Below are 23,331 nucleotides of genomic sequence, written 5' to 3'. Positions count from 1 at the left end.
CTCTCAAGGGCAAGTTCCAATGCCAAGTTCCAATTTCTAAAGTCTCATAAGTCTTCTTGAGTAGTCCAGAAGAATTAGGTGATGGGGAAAATGGCAATTCAAGGGTGATCACAGCACCTGACTAAATGGCCTTTTAATTTGTTCTCTGAAATTGGTTCCTTTGTCCCTGGACATTGTTTCAGGGATGTTTCATAGAAGAAGGAGAAGCAAAATAAAAAGAGGAGGAGATGGAGGAGGAGGTGGAGGAGGAGGTGGAGGAGGAGGAGAAAAGAAGAAGGAGAAGGAGGAGGAGGGAAACAGAAAAGAAGAAGAAGGAGGAGGAGGAGAAGGAGGAGGAGGAAAAGGAGGAGGAGAAGACATTTTCTAGGAATTTTAGCTCATAATATAGCATCGCTTTCCTACCTGAGAAATCCTTCAGGAAAACCTACACACACGTGCACACTGGAATATATTTCAGGTTATAACTGCAGTCTATCTCTAAGTGTCCAAAGCATTCATTAGGTGTAGTAAGTTTTTATTACCTTCCTGTTTATGGGGAGTGGAGGTTTGCAAACCATTCACAAGCCACTTTTGTAGTTAATCATGTGGACCCATGCCAATTACCCACACAGACTGACAAGGGTGTTTTTTCATTCAGTTGTGTGCCACAGTGAGGTCTGGGAGCCAGTGCTCCCTCCTCCCCAAGGAGGATACATAAACAACCTCTTCCCGTCCCACCAAGGTCCCAACAACAAACTGGGGCATAAGTTCACCAAAATTCACTCTGAGGACCCAATGAGTTAGGTGAGGGGTTACTATAGAGGTGTGAGAGTGTCGCAAGACCACATAGGGAAAGTCTTTACCTAGCAGGGATGATGGCTTTCCCATAGCTATACAGATGGAGAGCCCTCCCCTAATCTTCCCTGATCTGTATTCTCTAGCCCCCCTCTACTCCCCAGGCCATTAGCAGTTAGGTCAGAGTTTCAATCAACAGGTTGCTTGGGAGTTACTAGATACCCAGGTGAGGGTCTGGCGACCCTCTAGTAGGAGATGTAAAGAGTCGACAAACCCAGGTGGGTTAATCTTTGGCCAGAGGGTACAGCTGTTTGGCTCAGAGGATATACTGTACAATTGTAGCCTTCAAAGGCATAACTCTAGAACTACAGAATGTTGGGTTGCACCACTCCATTGACCTAATCTGGCATTTTCGAAGCCTTCGGGAAGTCAGAAATTTCACTGGCAGCAGGATAAAGGGAAATTGTATCACCCAGGCATTGTCTGAAACAATACCACACAGTGCTACATATATCCTCCTTTTGGCTAACTAGAGACCATCTGCATCTGCTCAATCAGCCTTCCCTGGGAGCTTGAATTCCATAAAGTTGTCTAACATGTGACAGTTGGCTGAGCCAAGTGATAATAGGATGAATGGCTCACCAACAAACTGGCAGAGTCCTGAAGATAGATAGGCCCTAAAGACTTCAGGACTTGTTTTGTATTGCTTATTGTTGCAAGTGTATCAACTGCAACCCCAAACAATGTATCTATTCAGTCCTCAGGAAGGACACAACTTGAATGCAGCTGAGATCCCAGTCTACATCCTGCAGTTTCTGGGAGTGGAGGATGAATGTGGCGATGCTGGGCTTACCTGCGGATACCCTTTTAGTGGAAGCGTAAGTGAACCTGAGGCAGTTTGGAAGCAGCTCTTCACCCACTGAAGGATATAGCCAATCAGGTACAGAAAATGACACCTGTCCAATGGGAGAAAGGGCTATGAGGCCTTGAGCAGAGGGGACTCTTCTCATGGCGCTTCCCAATTTGCCCCTCCAAGTCCGCTTTTCTTCAGCTATTACTAGATTCTCCAGTGTTCCTGAAAAGACAGGTAAGCATGCCAATCCAAAGGGGCCTTGAGGAAGGCTTCTGGGTTTTTTGTTTTTGTTTTTTATGTTGTTGTTGTTGTTGTTTTTATTCTGTTCTGTTTTGTTTTATTTTGTTTTCAGTTTTGAGAGAAGGTCTCACTATGTAGCCCTAGCTGGCCTGGGACTTGGCCTCAAAGGTATAGAGACCTACTACCTCACCTCACCAGCTTTTTAAACTGCTCCCGCTAGTAGCCCTTTTTTACCTGAAAAATTTTTATGCAACTCTAGGTATACAGGTACATAAAACAAGTTTGCAAATGATTTACAGATAAAATATAAAGAATTTTCTTTTAAGACAATTTTTGGTATACATATAAACTTACCATTTATTAAAAGATTAAAGCAAACCTGCATACTAATGACATGGATGTGCTGGAAATTGATATTACAGCCCAGAGAGCATCTTCAATATTTTTCAGAGTCAACTGATATTTTTGATTTTATAATCAACATTGCTGAGAGCACTGCCTTCTATAAGTATTTAATATTACATGGCAAGTGTATATCTAGAACCATCTCAGAAGTGTTGAAAATACTGTCCTAATCCCATGTTAAAATGCACTCAATGTTTTGATATGAACACAAATCTAAAACTCAGTGCCCAAGTTTTAAAATCAAGCATTCTAATAATACAATCCAAAGATAACGATCCAAAGATACACTAATTTGATACTTAATGATGATGAACGGTGGTAGAGAATGCTGAAAGATTCTCTTGTCACAACAGCAGATCACTCTGTTACACTCAAGACACTGCACTTCGTCACATACACTAGTTCCCATCTGAGCTGAGGTGTTTGGGGCAGCCCTCATTTGGCATATACCAGGAAGTGTGAACACATAGACAAGGTTGGCTGGGCATAGTGATACAAACTTCAAGCCCAGCACTCAGGTGGCAGAGGCAGGAGGATTTCTGTGAGTTTGAGGCCAGCCTGATCCACATAGTAAGTTCTAGATAGCCAAAACTATACAGAGAGACCCTGTGTCGAACAAAACAAAACAAAACAAACAAACAGACTACACTGGATCTGTATGATTTAAAACAGGCAAGCACAGCCAGAAATGCCTTCGTCCATCACACTGTGTCTAATTTTTTTTTTTTTTTTTTTTTTTTTTTTTTTTTTTTTTTTTTTTTTTTACTTTTGCCAAAATTTCTACAACGTCTGCACTTGGTTAGGTAATCTCACACAGAGTCCAACCTATGTTTTAAGATCCTGTGGCCTAAATAAATGATTCTCTTGTGGCTATCCGCTGATGAAGAACTGGGGTTTCTTGCATGTGATCTGCAAACCCAGTTGATTTAATAAAGGTTTGAGATTTCACTCAAGCTTTACTCTCAAGTACAGCTGCATAGTCGCTCCTCGCAGCAGATCTTGGAAGAATGTCTTTTTCATAGTTGAAGAATTCAGATTAAAGAACGTGTGTGTTGCCAGGGAAGTGGTGGTGCATGCCTTTAATCTCAGCATTTGGGAGGCAGAGGCAGGTGGATTTCTGAGTTCGAGGCCAGCTTGGTCTACAGAGTGAGCTCCAGGACAGCCGGGGATACACAGAGAAACCTTGTCTTGAAAAAAAAAAAAAAAGAATGTGTGTTTAGGTTGTTGTTTTGTTTTGTTTGTCTTTTGTTTTGCTTCTGAGTCAAGATCTTGCTATGAAGGTTGGCCTCCAGTTCTCTACCTTCCTGCCTCAGCCTCCCCAGGGCTAGAATTACAAGCACAGGCAACTGTCCAGCAATTGTGACACTTGCAACTTTCTTTTTTTTCTTTTTTTTTTTTTTTTAACATTTCTTCACTCCACAAAGGATTTACGGATGTATGCTATTGGACAGCAGACTTCTCTGAGGAGGAAGAAGATGGCTATTTAAAGTTATATGAAACAGTAGAACTGATAAAATAGTTCAGTTGGTAAAGTACTTACCAACCAACCACAAGGACCCAAGTTTGATCCCTAGAAAGCATGTGAAGAGGCCAGGCACAGTGATGCATGCTTGTTATCCTAACACTAAGAAAGGGGACTCCAGGATCCCTAGGCTTGGCCAGTCCAGCATACTTAGTAAGCTCCAGGTGGGCGAGAGACCCTTTCTCACACAAGGTGAATGCACATATATACACAAGAATATGTTTAAGTAAATAAATGAAGCTACATAGAACCTTAAATTGATATACATGTTGAAGGCCAAATTAATTTTTATAAGAAAAAAACTTAAGTGCAAAATTATGGGATATTAAACCTGATTATCTAATAGTATCACTGACTTTGTTTTTTTTTTCCAAAACAGCTGTTGCCTTAAGAAGGTACCACTGAAGAACATATTCTACGTACGGGAACAGCTTTTGGGACAGCCCCACCTCTAGTTGTATGGGACCTACATGAAGACCAAGTGGCACATCTGCTATATATGTGCAGAGAGGCCTAGGCAGGTCCAGCCTGTGTATGCTCTTGGTTGGTGGTTCATTCTTGGAAAGCCTTGTCTGACCTCAGTGGGAGAAGATGAACCTAGTCTCACAAGGACTTGATGTGCCAGACTAGGGGGATAACTGGGGGGTGGGGAGGACAAGTGTTCAGAAGAAAAGGGGGAGGGGTGACTGGGAGGCATGGACTGAGTGGAATGTAGAGTGGATAATAAATAAATAAATAAATAAGAAAATAAGAAACAAAAAAGGTGCCACTGAGCCAAGCAGGGGTAGTACATACCTTTAATTCCCCAGCATTCACCAGGCAGAGGCAGGGGATCTCTGGGAGTTTGAGGCCAACCTACCTGATCAACAGAGTGAATTCCAGGATAGCCAGGGCTAAATAGACTCTGTCTCCAAAAAAAGAAAAAAAGAAAAATAACAGAAAAGGAAAAAAAGAAAAAAGAAAAGAAAACAGGGCTGGAGAGATGGCTCAGTGGGTAAGAGCACTGACTGGTCTTCCGAAGGTCCTGAGCTCAGTGAGTTCAGATCCCAGCAACCACATGGTGGCTCACAACCATCAGTGATGAGATCTGACGCCCTCTTCTGGTGAGTCTGAAGACAGGTACAGTGTATTACACCGGAGAGAGAGGGACCAGAGTGAGCAGAGGTCCTGAGTTCAATTCCCAGCAGCCACACACATGATAGCTCACTGTCATCTGTACAGCTACAGTGTACTCATACACATAAAATAAATAAATAAATCTTTAAAAAAAAAAACAAAAAAGAAAAAAATGCCAATTACCAGTTTTTTGTTTTGTTTTGTTTTGTTTTGTTTTGTTTGTTTTTCTTGTTTTTTTAAATATGGAACGCTTCACGAATTTGCATGTCATCCTTGCGCAGGGGCCATGCTAATCTTCTCTGTATCGTTCCAATTTTAGTATATATGCTGCCGAAGCGAGCACCAATTACCAGTTTTTAAGGCATTACATTTATGACGCTTATATTTTTGAACTGACATGAAAAAGCATTTTTAAAATGAACAGTAGTAATTAGTTTGCCACCAGTCTTTGAATATTAAAAAGGCTTTTATGTGTATCAGCTGAATTATACCATGTTGTTTTGAATGAACAGTATTTCCTCATAGAGACAGTCATCAAGAAACGTAAAGGCACTGGGCTACAAACACTGACCTTAAGGCCAGCAAGGGTCCTTTGGACGGACGTGTCACGTTGGCAGTACAGGTCCAGTAGCCCCGCAGAAGAACAAGAAGCAAAATCAAACACCTGAACTGAACCAACCTTTCTGGACACCGCCCGTTCTCGGTTCTTACCCAACCCCACTGATAAACAACTAGGTAAGCAACAAAAGCTATCCATGGCGAAGCAGCTTTAAAGCCACTAATTGGTTCAGTGGTTTCAAGGCTATACAGATGTTCTTAGTTCCTGCTGCTGAGAAACCTGATGAAAGGGAAGTAGGTAGGCTGGTTAGGGAGCGGGAAATACATCAATCTTAAACATGGTTTGAGTCTTGACACGCGGCAGCGTATCGGAGTCTTCCTCATAGTGAGCTCTAATCCAGGCCAGGCTCCCCTCTCCTGGCCGCTGTAAAAGTTTTTCATTGGGCTTTCCCAACAGTCTTCCCCTCTATATTCTAAATCCATTGTCTTCCGAAAAAATGAATCCGATCATTTCCATGCCTCTGCATATATTTTGTATGAGGGTGGGGAAAAAAAAAGACACGGGGGTTGCTTCATCTAACCTCGGCAGGCTCATCCATCTGTCTTGTGCTGTGTCTTTGCTTCTTGATGAGTTCAGTCCAAACACATTAGTTTTTCAGGTCCTAGAATCTCGCTTTAACCACCGAAGACGTGTGTACTCCTTTGGGTTCCCTAACTACCAACTTCCACTTCCTCCTTGAGCATTTTCACACAGCTAGCTCTTCCCACTTCTCCTCAAGCAGCATTTGGTCATTCCTCTGCCCACTTGCTTTCCATTGCTTTATTAAACTCATTAATAATTAAATGATTTTTCTCACTTGTTCTCTGCCTGCCAACTAGAATGTCAGAGTCCACGAAGGCAGGGATATTGTCTGCCTTGTCTACAATTATGATTCCAACACTCTGAAAAGTGCTGAGCACCCGGGAGGTGAATCAACAACGGAAGACTTGGGCAAACGGCCAGGATCAGATAGGATTAAACGCAATGGGGTGGGGGGAGTGGTGGGGGGTATAGTTCAGTAGTAAAGTGCTTACCTAGCATTCACTGTGCTCTGCATTCAATCTTTAGTACTGAAGAAAGGAAGGAAGGAGGGAGGGAAGGAAGGGAGGAAGGGAGGGAGGGGGGAAGGGAGGGAGAGAAGGAAGGAGGGAGGGAAGGAAGGAAGGGAGGGAGGGATGGAAGGAGGGAATGAAGGGAGGGAGGAAGGGAGGGAGAAGGAAGGAAGGGAGGAAGGGAGGGAGGAAGGAAGAAAGGGAGGGAGGGAGAGAGGGAGGGAGGAAGGAAGAAGGAAAGAAAGAAGGAGGAAAGGGGAAAGGGAAGAAACAAATGGAGGTCAGGCATGGTGTTAACCACCTCTAATCCCAGCTTTCAGGAGGCAAAGGACAGTGGATCTCTATCAGTTGGAGGCCAGCCAAGGCTATATATAGTGAGATTCTGTCTCAGACACAAAAAGAAAAGACAAGGATTTAGTACCAGCTCTTCTGGATGTTTTGAAAAGTGGGGTTTTGTTTTTTGTTTTGTTTTGTTTTCTCAACAAGGATTCTAAAATTGCCATTTCACACAATCATGAAGATAGGGACTTATAAAGTTTACATATACTTAAAACCTTGCACTGGGGCTATAGTTCAGTGGTCCAGCACTTGTGTGCATAAGCATGAGGAAGACCCTGTGTTTGAGCTTTAGTGTGTCTTTAAGTCTTCTGTGGAGCTTTGCTGCTCTTAAGACAGAGTCCAAACACCTGATTGTTTCTTAACGCAGCTTGCACCATCTGCTGCTGAGTCTCTATTGAACCAAATGTCTCTCCACAGCCCTGCTCTACCCCATTTTACTTTCTGACTCAGTTGCTATTTCAGGGTCCAGTCAGAAGATATTTAAAACAGACGTTATGATAAATAGAAGTGTTAAAAAGATATGTTTCCCCAGAGATTTTAGAGCTGCGTGAAGCTAGGCTGGAGAAGTGTGAAAATGATGCTTTCCAGCCTTGGCAAACTATGCTGTCTGTGAGTCTTGTGCTCTTGAATGGAGTGCAAAGGTATCCTTTATCATTACCACCACTGCCCGTGAAGCTGATGTAATGTGCCTGCCTGCCATGGCTGCTGGTGAACCCGGGAGGACTCATTCACTGACTGCTGCTGCCACTAGTGGAGATACTAGCAAGCTATGTGGAGGAACATCACACACACATACACACACACACACACACACACACACACACATGCATACACACAAACACACACAGAGACACACATACATACACACACACAGACACACGTGCAAATACACACACAGAGACACACATACATACACACACAGAGACACACGCGCAAATACACACACAGAGACACACACAGACACACACACACACAGACTACCAGCTGCCGTCTTCCTCCACTGCTTTCCACTTGCAAAGCTTGCTGGCTTCTTATTCCCTGCAATGCGGAGCCTTTGTTCACCCCAGGCACTTACCATGCTGATTTCACTAAGGACATCTGCTCCTCTGTCTCAAAGTATACATACATATTTGTTGCAGGATATTTGATCACATTGTGAACCCGGAGATTGTGAACTACAAAAGCCTGTTTCTAGTTATGGTGTGGCTTAGCCTTTAACCCAAGAGCTTCCTGTTGACTGTAAACAAATACTTGTGGTGAGGCTCAGCCCTAGCACACACCTTTAATCCAAGAGCTAAATAAAGTCAACCATAGGTCAAGAGGTGGAGCAAGTGAGCAGCTGACAGGGAATGAGCATAAGTAAACAGAAAGGAGGGTCTCTGTGCAGGAGAAGAGCTTTTTCCTTCTGGGACATCAGTTGAGGAGGGAGGTCAGTTGAGTGCTGTCTCTGCCTCTCTGAGCTAGCAGGCTTTCACCCCAGCATCTGACTCTTGAGTCTTCATTTGGTAAAATTGAATGGTTGAAATCTTTTTTAAAAACAACACATAACTGCCTCCCTACTTGGCTATGCTTTCTCCCTCTTGAGTTCTCAGTGTAGATGTCACACCTTATAGGGCTCTCTCCTTACCTCTCCTAGCTCAGTGATATTCTACTATTCTGGGGTCTCAAAATACCCTGTATTACCTGTCTCTTAGTACTTAGCACCCTGGATTGGTTTGGATTCTTCTTCCTCTTCTTCTTCTTCTTCTTCTTCTTCTTCTTCTTCTTCTTCTTCTTCTTCTTCTTCTTCTTCTTCTTCTTCTTCTTCTTCTTCTCTCCCTCCCCCTCCCTCTCACTCTAACGGGATCTCTCAAGTATCCTAAGCTGCCCTCAAGCTTTCTCTCTAGCTGAGTCTGGCCTTGAACTCCTGATCCCCCTACCTCTGTCTTCCGAGTGCTCGGACTGGTACACCCTGCCTTCTAACTAGATGTTTTCTGCTCTGTATTGTTTCTAGGTTGTGCACCTCTTAAGAACAGAATGCTGCATTGTTCTTTATTGAAATGGAGAAAAACCAAGCAGGCAGAAAAACCTGAGATTGGGACTTGGGAAACTTTCTGGGGCAGCAGCTCAGTCATAGAGTGTTGCTCTCACATGCCTGAGGCTCTGAGATCCAGTCCTCTCTGTACATCCTGGGGGCTGGATAGAGGAACAGAGGAGGAATCAGAAACTGTCTCCAACTTCAGCTCCTCTCTCCACATCTTCCCTGTGGGTGACTTGCCTGTTTCTCCTGCATGTGTGATGAAGGCCGGGAATTCCCATCAACTAGACTTACATTATCAAAACTTCGTGCCGGATTAGGTCAGACCATGGTTTGCTGTGGGGCAGTGCTGTGCATTACAGGGTGTTTAGCAGTATCCTTGACTTATAGCCACCCCCCTGACCCAACGGACTTTTAACAAAGTATCTACAGACACTGCCAGTGTTCCTAGGGGACAAAAGTCACCTTGGATGACAACTAGGCTATCTAGAGTAATCGATTGTCCACTTTGACCAACTAACTGTAAGGGGATAGGATCCCATGACAGAGATGTGGCTGCCAGCAATCCACACCAGTGGGAGGTCTAGCCAGTTCCCAGAAAAGAAGGGTGGCCAGTATTCAAGTACGTGTCAGTTACATTTCCTTAATCACAGACATTAGGTTTTCTTCTTCTTTTATTTTTTTCTTCTCACTCCGGCCCAAAGATTTATTTATTTGTTTGTTTGTTTGTTGTCTTTTCAAGACAGGGTTTCTTTACAGTCCTGGCTGTCCTGGAATTCACTCTGTAGACCAGGCTGGCCTTGAACTCAGAAATCCACCTGCCTCTGCCTCCCAAGTGCTAGGATTAAAGGCGTGTGCCACCATCGCCTAGCTTATTTATTATATGTAAGTACACTGTAGCTGTTTTCAGACACTCCAGAAGAAGGCATCAGATCTCATTATGGATGGTTGTGAGCCACCATGTGGTTGCTGGGGATTTGAACTCAGGACCTTCAGAAGAGCAGTCAGTACTCCTAACTTCTGAGCTATCTCTCCAGTCCTTAGGTTTTCAATCACAACATGTATACCCTTACTCCTGAGTAATTTAGGAGAAATTTCTAGAGAGACATATTTAAGAGAGCTTTATATTTAAAACAAAAAAAATTTAGAAGCTGGGGCAGCTCAGTTGCCTGGCATGCTGATTTTAATTCCTAGACCTGAGAGATGGGGGGGAGGCGAGAGGGAGAGAGAGAGGGAGAATATGAATTAAAATCTTCACTACAAGAATTTTGATATAAAAATATCTGTGTTTTAATTTTTTTTTGTTTTTTTTTTTTTTCAAGACAGGGTTTCTCTCTGTGTAGCCCTGGCTGTCCTGGAACTCACTCTGTAGACAAGGCTGGCCTTGAATTCAGAAATTCACCTGTCTCTGCCTCCCAAGTGCTGGGATTAAAGGTGTGTGCCACCACTGCCCGGTGTGTTTCAATTTTTAAATTTTATTTCTTCTGCATTGATTGATTTCTTCTGCATTGTCTCCTCTCTGCCCAGTGCTGGAGTGTTGGGCTGAGTCTTAGTAAGCCAGGATAATTAGGTTTCTGCAAAGATCATTCCTGCACAAGCTCACCTTGTTTGTGGGGGGTTCTCATAGCTAAGAAACTTTAAATAACTTCTGGCCATTAGCTGTCTTTGCTCAGTTAATTATACTTAAATTATTCTTCTGGTGGAATCCTGTCAAAATGTACGATTTGGGAAACCTGGCTTTATGTTCTCTCTCTTTAAAAAAAAAAACAACTTTAAAAATATTCTTCAAGAAGTAATGAGAAATTTTAGAAAATTAAAATTTATATTAACTTAGAAATGTTATTTTTGTTTGTTTGTTTTGTTTGTGGAGAGAGGGTCTCTCCGTGTAGTCTTGGAACTCACTATGTAGACCAGGTTAGCCTCAGACTCAGAGATCTTCCTAGCCCTGCCTCCCAGTGCTAGCATAAAAGGCTTGTGTCCCTGTGACTGCCTTGCTCTAAAGGTAGTGGGACCTGGCTGAAGGGAGCCTAGAAATGAGGTGAACTAAAGTCTCATACAATAGCCAACTTTATTCAGAGCATCTGACAACTTATACTCTGAAGGTTAAGAGGCGTCTCATGGGTAAAGTGTATTGTAAATGCCACGTTTATTTCCTCAGAGTGAGACAATGAGAGCATGACCAGCTTTCAGAATGCATACATGGCTTGGGCTGAGCCTGGAGCATCTCTCAGCAGCTCCTAGGCCTAGGCTTGGAAGGGTCTAGCCACCATTCAATCAAATCTTCTGCAAATTGGGACCTGAGGACTTCAGCTTGCAGTCCCTGTCTGCTAACCTAGGCACAGAATGTCTCAGCCTCTGAGAGATGCTTATGTTGAATAAACTCACCCTTTCTAGGTTTTTCTGGCTGGTTGGTTCAACTCAGCTGTTCTGGCTCAAAATCCTCTCCAAGATGACTGACTCAAATGGGCTCTGCTTGGAAAAAAAAAAAACTGTCTCTGGACTCCACAAACTGAACTTCTGTGCTCTGAGCTGATGTCGACTGGACTCAACTGAAATGCATCTAACTAAACTGTCTGAACAGAACTGCATTGAATAGAATTGAACTCCTCCAAACTGCCTCCTCTCTCTCCCTCATTGCTCTTTACATAGCCCCTCTTTCTTGTCTGTTCTTGTGAGAGCTGGGCATATCCTATCTTTGACTCATTCTGTCAAATCTTTCTCTGATTCATCACTTTGTCTGCCCCTCAGTTAGATGTCATTGCTTGCCATTAAAGGCATGTCTGTGTTCCAGCCAGAGGGAACAAAGGTGTGTGGTACGTCTGCATTTCATCATATCTTGGGATATGATCCCTTGCCAGAGCAGCCACATTGCTGGATTAAAATTCCTCTTCAGTGTACAATCACAATGCGCATGGCAGACAAACCCATCATGGCAGAGAGATGTTTTCCATAGAGTCATGTAAACAAATAAGCATAGCCAGTTGTAATGAATAACCTGAAGTAAACTCACTCCTATCCACTACACCTGGGAGGGGCATGAAAGCATAATCCAAGAACAATTCCTTGGTTTTGGAAGAAACTAAAGTCACAAGACTTTTCTTGGAGTTTTCTTCCAAGCTCTCAGAAATCTCACATGACAGCATTCTTTTTTTTTCAGAGCTGAGGCCTGAACCCAGGCCCTTGAGCTTGCTAGGCAAGTGCTCTAACACTGAGCTAAATCTCCAACCCCACATGACTGCATTCTTGTACTGTGTTTTGACATGCCAATGAAAGAGTTAAATTTAAGACTTGTGCTGGGCTAATGAGAAAATTGCAGGTTTGAAGAAAACACAGTGGACCAAGGTCAAATATGTCCAAATAAGCCTGGGCAAAAGCAAGCTGTTAAGAATTCTGGGAACTAACAGGCCAAAAAGATATAGAAGAGAAAACATACAAGGACATGTCTGGGCAGACACTGGGTAGTGGGTCCTCTTAGATATGGTTTAAGGTCAGATGCTTTGTTGACTCAGATTAACACCAACCTTAAGAATTTTCCACTCTGTTCTGCACGTAATAGTTAATATTTGAACTAGCCAATCATGTGTAACCATACCGAGTCCTTTGTTCCCCAACCTTTCCCCTATATAAACCCCTAACTTTCAAGCCTCGTGGTTGGCTCCACTATCTCCTGTGTGAGATAGGTGTGGTGCTGGCCTGGAGCGCCCCGAAATTAAAAACTACCTCTTGTAATTACATCAAGGCGGTCTCTCTTGATTCCTTGGGTGCACGTCCTCCCGAGATTTGAGTGGGGGTCTCCCCACGGGGGTCTTTCACCACCATGCCCAGCTTCTTGGAAATGTTCTTACATGATCTATAAAGAATGGGGAAAATATAAGAAGGGGAAAGATGGAATTAGGGTACTTTTTGTAGTCATTGTGTAACCAAGGTTGGCAGTGAGCTTCTAATTTTTCCTGTCTCTACCTCCCTAGAACTAGGATTACAGTCATGCACCATCCTGTCCCATTTTTGTGATACTGGGTATTGAACTCGGGGCCTCCTGTATGTCAGACTCTACCAACTGAGCTATAGTCCACGTGCCGGACTTGAACTATATTTCAGGTTTTTGTTAAGTTCTTGTATTTATTTTAAGGGAAAATAGAGACTGAGTTTCTTTTCTTTTGTTTTCTTTTTTGGGGGGGTGAGATGGGGGGGCAGGTTCAAGGCGTCCCGGAAATCACTCTGTAGACCAGACTGACCTCTAATTCAGTGATTCGCCTGCCCCTGAGCCCCAAGGGAAAGGCGTGTGCCACGCCTTTGAGACTGAGTTTCTGAAAGGCCTTCTCGATACAATAACTGTAGATAAACATGAATTGATGAGGGAGTTCTGGGAAGGTGACAGTTTGGATCATTACCAGGACAGTAATTGTAGTTATGGGTGTGTGTACAGGAGAGTCAATCAGATTTACAAAACACAAAGAAGGGATAGTGGATCTGTAAGTTTGAAGTTGAATATAAAGTCTATAAATAATCAAACTGACTGACATTTCTTTTCCCTGACCTAAACTATTAGATGGCTAGCCAGGAGAGCTCTCTGAGGTCTTACTCCTTCTCACTTGCCATTTAGGGGAGGGTGTGGCAGTGCAGATCTACTCCTGCTAGGGAAGTTGGAAAGGGAGGTGGAGTAAGCTGGCTGTGCTTTGAAGGATGTAATTTAGGTCAGGAGAATGCTTCAATTTTCAGGCCTGTCGCTTCAAAGAAGCTATTTACACTGAAAAGCTGTCCTTGTACTTATCTGTGTGAGGGCGGCTAGGCTGACAGGTATGGCCTGACTGGCTGGTGTGCTTTCTTGATTATCTTATTGGTTGGCACAGTAAGAGAGCAGCCGAGACAGAAGTTAAATATGTACATTAAAGTTTTGCCTTTAAGCCAGGTGTGGTGGTGCATACCTATAATCCTAGCATTGGAAAGCTTAGGCAGGAGGATGACCATGAATGTTTGGCTAGCCTGGTCTATCTAGGGTATGGAAACTGTCTTAAAAAAACAGAACAAGAATATGCTTCAATGAAACAGCTTTTGTTTGTTTGGTTTTAGAACTGGGGCTCAAGCCCAAGGCCTCAGGAGTGCTGGGCAAGAGCCCCTTGGCTACACATTGAGCCCCCAGAATTCTTTCATATTAGCCCATACTTCACTTTTTTAAAAAAGATTTATTTATTTATTTTATGTGTATGAGTACACTGTAGCTGTACAGATGGTGACGAACCATCATGTGGCTGCTGGGAATTGAATTCAGGACCTCTGCTTGCTCCGGCCCTGCTCCCTCTGGTGTAATCCACTGTAGCTGTCTTCAGCTGCACCAGAAGAGGGTGTCCGATCTCATTACGGGTGGTTGTGAGCCACCATGTGGTTGCTGGGATCCGAACTCAGGACCTTCAGAAGAACGGTCGTCAGTGCTCTTACCCGCTGAGCCATCTCGCTAGCTCCATACTTCACTTTTAACACGAGTGTTTAAGCAGCAGTAACTGGAGGAGAAATGGCCAATGGATCATTATTTGTCTTGGTTGGTTTTGTATTAAAACTAAAGAAGGGGGCTGGAGAAATGGCTCAGTGGTTAAGAGCACTGACTGCTCTTCCACAGGTCACGAGTTCAAATCCCAGCAACCACATGATGGCTCACAACCTTCTGTAATGAGATCTGATGCCCTCTTCTAGCATGTCTGAAGACAGTTACAGTGTACTTATATGTAATAAACAAATAAATCTTTAAAAAAAACTAAAAAAAAATAAATTGCATATGGTTTTCAAAAGTTCTTTTTATATATGCATTGCAAATGGTACAGTAATTATTTTAAATTTCTTGTCTGTTTGTTTGTTGAGTAAGAAATATGTAGTCCTGGCTATCCTAGAATTCTCTATGTAGACCAAACTGGGCTCAAACTCACAGAGATCCACCTGGCTCTCCCTGCTGAGTCCCGAGGCTAAAGGCTTGTGCCCCCACACCCAGCTTGGTGTAAGGATGTTGTGCCAGAGAAATGTAAGCGATCCCCAAACACACACACATGAGTTGATCTGATGCAACTCACAGCAGTTTCTTCATTCTATTGGAGCTAGCTTCCCCCTACCTGCAAGGTACCATGATCATGCAGGATGGTTTTGGTGTGTGTGGGGGGGGCTTTGAATGTCTATCAGGGCCAGGCTTTATAGTAAGCAGCAAGCAGGGAGTATGTGTGCAAGCATCTAATTGGAAAGCTGCTGTGGCCTTTAACATAATTGGCTGGTGCTGGGAGTCATATCATAAACTTAACTTCTGCTCCCTTCTGCATTGGTGGTCTTTAGGCAGCGGGTGGGCTTGTAACCTGGGGGTGCAGGTTTGTTGGGGGAATAACCTGGAGACACTGGTCTTGTTGAGGGTGTAACCTGGAAACTCTGCTCTTGTTGGGGATTAACCTAGAGACTGGAGCTAGGCTCAGGTTTTGTTGGGGGGCAACTTGGAAACTAATGCTAGATACCAGCCTGTTAGTTTACCTGAGTTCAAACTTAGATCCGGTTCTCCAAAATGGAGTGTGAACTTAAAAGATTTGGTATCTCAAGGACATTTTCATACATACCAGTGCTCCCCCCTCACTTCTCATCTCCCCATACTGAAAGCCACATAGATGCTGTATTCCTTACAACAGCCTTAGAAAATGAATTCAGGTAACCCATTTACCAAGACCCTTTGTTAGCACCCAGATCTCCATCTGTTAATAAGAAACTTTTTACCTAAATGCTTATGGATACACAGCTAAAGAGAGGCATTTGCCTTGAAAAAAAACCAAAAAACAAAAACAAACAAAAAAAGAGGCATTTGCCCAAGGCCATGTCCTTCCCAGGCTGTGTCCTGTGTCCAGTGACTGATAGCCATAGAGCATAGAGCCAGACTTCTAAACTCTTGCACTCTTGTAAAGCTTCCATAAAGCTAGACAGGCTAACCCTGGTCTCCCTCTGTCTTGGGCTGTGATAAAACACCATCTCCCAAAGTGACTTGAGGAGGACAGGGTTTATTTGGCTTCCTTATCCTGAATCACAGTCCACCGAGGGAAGCTAAGACGGGAACTCAAACCAGGTGGGAGCCTGGAGGCAGAAGCTGATCAGAGGCCACAGAGTACCGAGGACCACCAACTCAGTGGAGGTGGCATCTCCCATAATGGGCTGAACATCAACCACTAATTAAGAAGATGCTCTACAGCCTTGCCCACAGCTTAATCTTATAGAGGTGATTTCTCAATTGAGGTTTCCTCATTCAGATGACTGCGGTATCTGTCAAACTAACAAAAACTAGCCAGCAGCCAGGTGGTGGTGGCGCATGCCTTTAATCCCAGCACCCAGGAGGCAAAACCAGGCAGATCTCTATGTGTTCGGGGCCAGCCTGGTCTAAGAGCTAGTTTCAGAACAACCAAAGCTACACAAAGAAACCCTTTCTTGGGGAAAACAACAGCAACAGCAAGAACAACAAAAACTAGCCAGCAAAATCTTGAGCCTGCTGAACCCAATGGCTGCTCTCATCTTGGGGCGAGACCCATTGGCTTCTATAACCAGGCACAAGGGTCTAATACAGCCAGCCTCAGGAACCAAAGGACCTACCCTGAGCTGTCTTGTGCTGCAGACCTTGGGCTCCACCACCAGACAAACCAGACTTCTCTGTGCCCGGGGCATTATGCTAAGAAGGTCTCTGACTGGTCTAGTTTGGGTCTGGCCTGGCTCCAGATCATGGAGTAACCAGTGTTCATACCATCTAGTGGCCATTTGAAAGTGGGAGGGATCACAACGAGTTAACCAGAAGCAAAGATACAGGGTGGCTGGAACTGGGAGCTGCGGGACACCCTTTTCTTATCACTCCATTTCTGTCCAGATAGCCCATTCCTCCAGAGTCTAGCCTAAGGCCACTAGGGATAAACAGAGGAGCCTGAGCATCTCAAAGTTAGGTTTCGACTCTGGTGAAGTCAGTGAACCGTTCTGCTGCAAGGTAGTACTGACACCAGATTCCTCAAAAGGATGAGGCTCCTTGAGGTCAGCATCTGTCCAGCGTAAACTGCATCCCACACTGGGTCGAAGTGCATTTAGTGAGCGCTGGCTGATGAACTTGTGAATGAAGGGGCTCCTGGAGGACTTCTACAGACTTCCCAGACTATAGATAGAGTTCAATTGGTCAAGTGTTTATCTAACATACATTAAAGCCCTGGGTTCTCTCATCTGAACCACACAAACCAGACATGGCCACACACACCTGTAGACAGGAGGATTGGGAGTCAAGGCCATCTTCAGTTACATAGGAGTTTGAGGTCAGCTTTGGGATATCTGAGACCCTGCATCAAAACCCAAACCCAAACCAAAAAATCTTTCTAACCCACCCTCCCAATTCAGAGTGAAGCAAATAAACATTAATTAACTAGTTAGATAAAAGAATCATGTCAGCTAGACAATGTGGCACAGGCCTTTAAACCCAGCACTTGGGAGGCAGAAGCACATAGACCTCTATGAGTTCAAGGCCAGCCTGGTCTACACAAGTGAGTTCCAGGCCTGGCAGACTACATAATGAGGTCCTGTCTCAAATTCAAAACAAAACAAAAAACCACAGAATCAAATGATTCAGAAAGTCAAAAGACAACCAGAGTAGATGCAGATGTTCCTCCCTCCCCTCTCCTGCCCTAGTCAGGTCAGGAATCCTTGCTGACAGGACAGATGCCTCTTGAGCATCTTCCAGTCCTCGCTTTGTTCCATTATTCCATATCTGGAGTCGAGACCAAGAGCTTGATCCACAGCAAACGAACAAATTTGGAATCAAGTGTCAAAGGGTGGTTTACCAGGTACTTAGGTGGGTGAGTGTTGGTGTCATGGACAGGTGTAACTGTGAGGTCCAGGGGCCAAGAGCAAGAGGTACAGAAAGAGAAGAGGCAAGCCTCGCAAGGCAGCAGGGGCCTCTGGGATGGATGTCCATGAACCGAGGATATGAGGAGCCTCGTTTCCCTGAGCGAGTGGTCCCCACACTTTTGTCCTGATGGCATCAGATGAAAATTTAAGGGGCTGACAAGATGACTTAGCAGGTAAGAGCACTGATTGCTCTTCCGAAGGTCCTGAGTTCGGATCCCAGCAACCACATGGTGGCTCACAACCACCTGTAATGAGATCGGACGCCCTCTTCTGATGTGTCTGAAGACAGCTGCAGTAAATTACGCAGGAGCCAGTGAGGCCAGCAGAGGTCCTGAGATCAACAGCAGCCACACATGATAGCTCACGGCCATCTGTACAGCTACAGTGTACTCATACACATAAAATAAATAAAAATAAATCTTTAAAAGAAAAGAAAATTAAAAGCACCCTCCAGCCGGGTTCCAGCCGGGTTCCAAGCGAATCTTCCTTTACTCTTTGAATATGCATGGCTGGCAGGGAAAACATTTCTTTGGCTATCGACATCTTGATAGAGATCAGTGCCTTATATCAAAACATTAAATTCTAAGGAAAGAACTTCAGACTTCTGCTGAGCCTGCACTTCGCACGTACTATAGAAACCTGAGTGGGCCTGCTATTATTCTAGGTGGCAGCCTCCACCGAAGACTAAGGGGTGAGAACAGGTCTTGAGAATCTGCAAAATGGAGGGCTGAGCTCTGAGCTTCCAGGTCACTTACATCTGCAGACAGTTAAATCAGAGTCTCTCTCCACTTCCCTGACCCCTCACCCCAGTGCTGGCCCCACAGTGGGCACTTAGCAAACATGGGTGCGACCTGGATAGCAAGCCAGCAATCCTTGAGGGCCTCTCTAAGGACAAATTCCTGTCCTGCCCCACCCCAAGATGTTCAAGAAGGAGAAACTTGGAAATTATGCAAATCTACAATAAGATTGTTCTTCCAGGAAAAAATTGGGGAAATCAGGACTATTCTGGGACTGGTAGCTGGTCGATTTTCATTGGGCAAGATGCAAAAAAAACACAACTACTGTATTTTAGACACTCTGAGATACCCCTTATATAAGGGTCCATGATTCCTGGAGGAATGACACCTGGGACTCAAGTAGTATGTAAATACAAAGACGGTTTTGCTCTGCAGAAGTCCAGCCTGCTGGGGTCTCCCATTACCAAGACAGAGAGACAACCAAGTGAGCTTGCAGGCTCCATTGAAAGCACACTGGAGTTCCAGGTAGATAAACTTTATCTTACTCTGTCTCTAGGCATTCCGGAACCATTACTGGGGCATGGAGGCTGGAGGCTGGTTTTTTTTCTATTAGTAATTGACTCTCCTAGGCTTGCCTAGCCTTGTCCAATTCTTAGGTCTAGTCCCCTAAACTGCCAGTTTGAAGCCTGTCCTGGAGTCAGTCAGCCTGGCCTTCTCACTTATGGACAGATGGGGGTTGGGGGTGGGAAGTGGGGTGGGGGGTAGAGTGTCACCAGAGGATTAGATTCAAGTGGGAGAAAGAAATCTGCTATGCTCTTCTAATCAATTAGTGACAAAGTCAGCCATTCAGCAGATATGACATGGTAACAGCACATGAGATGCTGTGATTAAGAAGGGCACCAAGTGATGAACTCGGCAGTTGTAGTTCCTATTCTTCCTAGGGGCTAGCATTAAGGATGTGTGTTGCTCCTCTAAGCAGAAAAATGTGTTCCACAGGACAGGAGTGGGGCATGGCAAAGCAGAAGAGAAAAGGAGTGGAAATGGAAGAGGAGGGAAAAGGAAAGAGAAAAGGAGGAATAAGGAGAGGAGACTGGGAGGGGAAGAGAAATGGGAGAGAGGGAGGGAGCAGAAGGGAGTGTTAATCCCACTGGGCAAGAATAAAATCACTTCCACAGTTTACGCCAATTTGGAGAAAGCTTGATTTTATTGTGGTGAATCCAAAAACTAGCCAGCCACTGTCTCATGAGTTGAGTTAAAGAGAGCAGCCTAGAATCTTCTCCTTAGGCCCTCTTTAAGGATAATAGTATAAGTATTTGCAAAGCAGGTTTACAGAAGACAATAAGAAAATACAGAAAAATCTTAAAAACCATGGTTGCTAGGTAATAAAGGAGGGCTTTAGAGAGGGTCACAGAGTGTCAGGGAACATAAGGGTATCCTCAAAATCAAGCCAAGGTCATGGTTTAGGGCAAGTCAGGCTCTAGGAAACAGACTTAAAAACAAGCAACTCTGCTCTTACAGTAATTGGAAACTTATCTTCAACAAGACATCATAATGGCTCCTGCCTTCACAGATGGAGGAAGGTAAGTTCTTCAGGAGGAGGGAGGGAAGAAGAGAGGAGAGGAGGGCAGATTACTGAGGGAGAGAGGAGTCACACTGATGTCTTCAGTGGATAGCTTGGTCTCCGTGATTCTCTGATGGAGGGAGATTTCATCTCCATTCCACAGATGAAGTAAATGGAATCTTGTGTGTTAGATACCTCGCCGAGGGCCATACCACCAATAAATGGCAGAAGTGGAATGCAAGGGTCTGTTGGAAACCAAAGTGTGAGTTATTGTCTCTTTTTTGTCAAAATTTATATTTAAGAAAACACTGCCTAGGTGTAGTGGTTCATGTCTATAGTCTAGGTGTAGGGGGATAGTCTAGGTGTAGTGGGACATGTCTACAGCCTAGGTGTGGTGGGACATGTCTATAGTCTAGGTGTGGTGGGACATGTCTGTAGTCTAGGTGTCCTGGGACATGTCTACAGCCTAGATGCGGTGGGACATGTCTACAGCCTAGGTGTGGTGAGACATGTCTACAGTCTCAGCACTTGGGAGGTGGAGGCAGGAGAATCACAAGTGAAAGGCTAGTCTACATATGCAGCCAGTCAAAAGCCAGCCACAGCTATATGGCAAGACTGTCTCAAAGTCAATGTTTTCTTTACAGAAATCCTACTCACATCATCTTACCAGGAAGAGTAGTTCAAAGGCCTCAGAACTTCAAGTGCTTAGTCTCTGTTTGTGGCTTAATCCAACAGCCGAAATAATGGGGCTGAGGGCATTATGATTTCAAATATTGTTCACCCTCTCAGGATGATGCTCTTCATGATCACTACTCCCTCCAGCACAAAGTGTCTTCCATGGAAATATGGTGAGGCCTTTTGGTGTTCTCATTTGTTTTATGTTGCTATAGAATGAATATATCTTCCCAGTGATAAGTCACTACACAAAGTAAAAAAGATTTATTTATTTATTTACTTATTTATGTGAGTACACTGTAGTTGTACAGATGGTTGTGAGCCTTCTTCATGTGTTGTTGGGAATTGAATTTTTAGGACCTCTGCTCGCTTTGGTTAGCCCTGCTTGCTTCGGACAGCCCTGCTTGCTCTGGTCAACTCTGCTCGCTCTGGCCCAAAGATTTATTTATTGTTAAACATAAGCACACTGTAGCTGTCTTCAGACACACCAGGAGAGGACATCAGATCCCCGTATAGATGATTGTGAGCCACTATGTGGTTGCTGGGATTTGAACTCAGGACCTTTGGAAGAGCAGTCAGCGCTCTTACCCGCTGAGCTATCTCACAAGCCCTGTGAAAGGGCTAGCCTCTAATAGGAGATTTTACTAATTTACCAACACCTTAGATTTATGCATTCCACAGACATTGGCATCCTTAAATCTCTTCCAGGTCCAGGCCTAAGGTTATACTTTGAATAATTTTTTTTGTTTGTTTGTTTTGTTTTTTTTGTTTTTCAACAGGGTTTTTCTGTATAGCCCTGGCTGTCCTGGAACTCACTCTGTAGACCAGGCTGGCCTCGAACTCAGAAATCCGCCTCTGCCTCCCAAGTGCTGGGACTAAAGGTGTGTGCCACCATCACCCAGCTACTACTTTGAACAATTTAAACAGAGATAGAACACAATAAGCCTGGCCACTAGGGCATATGGGAAGTTTTACACAGCAAAGGTATTGTCAGAATTTAAGTACATCCGTGTTGTTATTTTTGACTACTCATTTCCCAGGATCATCCTACCCACCTGGCAGACTGATAAGAACACAGAGGACTTAATGACAGAGCAGGACTTATGGATGGTTGTCACCCTGCAAGGCCTCCTTGAGCTGCCCTGTAGAGGCATGCTCTAGTGGCCAGTTGTAACACAGGCTTACCTCCTTTTGTTATGGGAATGGAGCTTTTCGAGATTAATCTTGGTGAATAAATATTAACAGGAACTTTCTCAGCAACCCTAAACTTGAAGGATGCCATAAAAATTTCCCCTCCTACAGTTAACAACAAGCTTGGTTAGTATTCTACTTATCTTTCAGAAATACTGGAAGCAGGACTCTCTTGTGTAAATTCTACTTGGTGTAACTTAGCATTTTCTAAGCAAGTGCTACTTACTAAATCCTTTATAGCACCAATTTTACTACCTCAAGTTTCTCCTTGAGTAATATACCCATCATTTATCAATACAAAGCAGTTCTTACTCCAGAGGAGTAAGAAACAGTTCAGTCGAATTAAATATGAGTGACTGTGGCTAGGAAGATTTATTCATGAATGAAATATTCTACCATGGAAGAGTTTACATGAATTTTTTATGTTTTATATTTGTAGAATATAAGGAAGCCATAAAATGATGGAGAAAAAAAACATGTTGGTGAGACATCAGGTAGGCAGTTAGACATTAGCAGAGTTAGGAACTATCCTGTATAGGTTTCAAATGTTACAACATTTGTGATGGTTTGTATATGCTTGGCCCAGGGAGTGGTACTATTAGGAAGTGTGGCCTTGTTGGAGTAGGTGTGGCCTTGTTGGAGAAGGTGTGGCCTTGTTGGAGAAGGTGTGGCCTTGTTGGAGAAGGTGTGGCCTTGTTGGAGTAGATGAGTCATTGTGGGTGTGGGCTTTAAGACTCTCATCTTGGGCTGGCAAGATGGCTCAGTGGTTAAGAACACCAACTGCTCTACTGAAGGTCCTGAGTTCAAGTCCCAGCCACCACATGGTGGCTCACAACCATCCGTAACGAGATCTGACACCCTCTTCTGGAGTGTCTGAAGACAGCTACAGTGTACTTATATATAATAAATAAATAAATCTTTAAAAAAAAAAAAAAGACTCTCATCTTGCCAGGCAGTGGTGGCGTAAGCCTTTAATCCCAGCACTTGAGAGGCAGAGACAGGCAGATTTCTGAGTTGGAGGCCAGCCTGGTCTACAGAGTGAGTTCTAGGACAGCCAGGGCTACATGGAGAAACCCTATCTCGAAAAACAAAACAAAAACCCCTCACCCTAGCTGCCTGGAAGCCAGTATTCTGCCAGCAGCCTTCAGATGAAGATGTAGACCTCTCAGCTTCTGCTCCAGGCCTGGATGCTGTCATGCTCTCATCTTGATGATAATGGTCTGAACCTGTAAGCCAGCCCCAATTAAATGTTGTCCTTATAAGAATTGCCAGGATGTGAGTGTCACGAGAGGGTTTAAGGATTTTCCGCCGATTCTGGGGAAAGATGGCAGCTAATGATGCAGTTCTGAAGAGGCTGGAGCAGAA

At 44.1% G+C, this 23,331-nt stretch overlaps 1 protein-coding gene and 1 non-coding gene across 2 annotated transcripts in view; both read right to left on the bottom strand.

The window, feature by feature from the left end:
• Positions 1 to 1,071: 1,071 nt before the first annotated feature.
• Positions 1,072 to 23,331, bottom strand: part of Ankrd16 (ankyrin repeat domain 16) — a 63,066-nt gene continuing 40,806 nt past the window's right edge. The window contains exons 8-9 of the transcript XR_004115049.1: positions 12,637 to 12,766; positions 1,072 to 1,730 (exon numbers count right to left, since the gene is read on the bottom strand). The gene's annotated coding sequence lies outside the window, so the exon portion shown is untranslated. The remainder of the gene's footprint in view (positions 1,731 to 12,636; positions 12,767 to 23,331) is intronic.
• LOC116082820 lies at positions 5,147 to 5,253 on the bottom strand. The gene has a single exon (XR_004115453.1). It is a non-coding gene; the product is annotated as a U6 spliceosomal RNA (small nuclear RNA).

Source organism: Mastomys coucha, unplaced genomic scaffold, assembly GCF_008632895.1.
Source record: "Mastomys coucha isolate ucsf_1 unplaced genomic scaffold, UCSF_Mcou_1 pScaffold7, whole genome shotgun sequence".
Lineage (NCBI taxonomy): Eukaryota > Metazoa > Chordata > Mammalia > Rodentia > Muridae > Mastomys > Mastomys coucha.
This window is presented reverse-complemented; position numbering and strand designations above follow the sequence as displayed.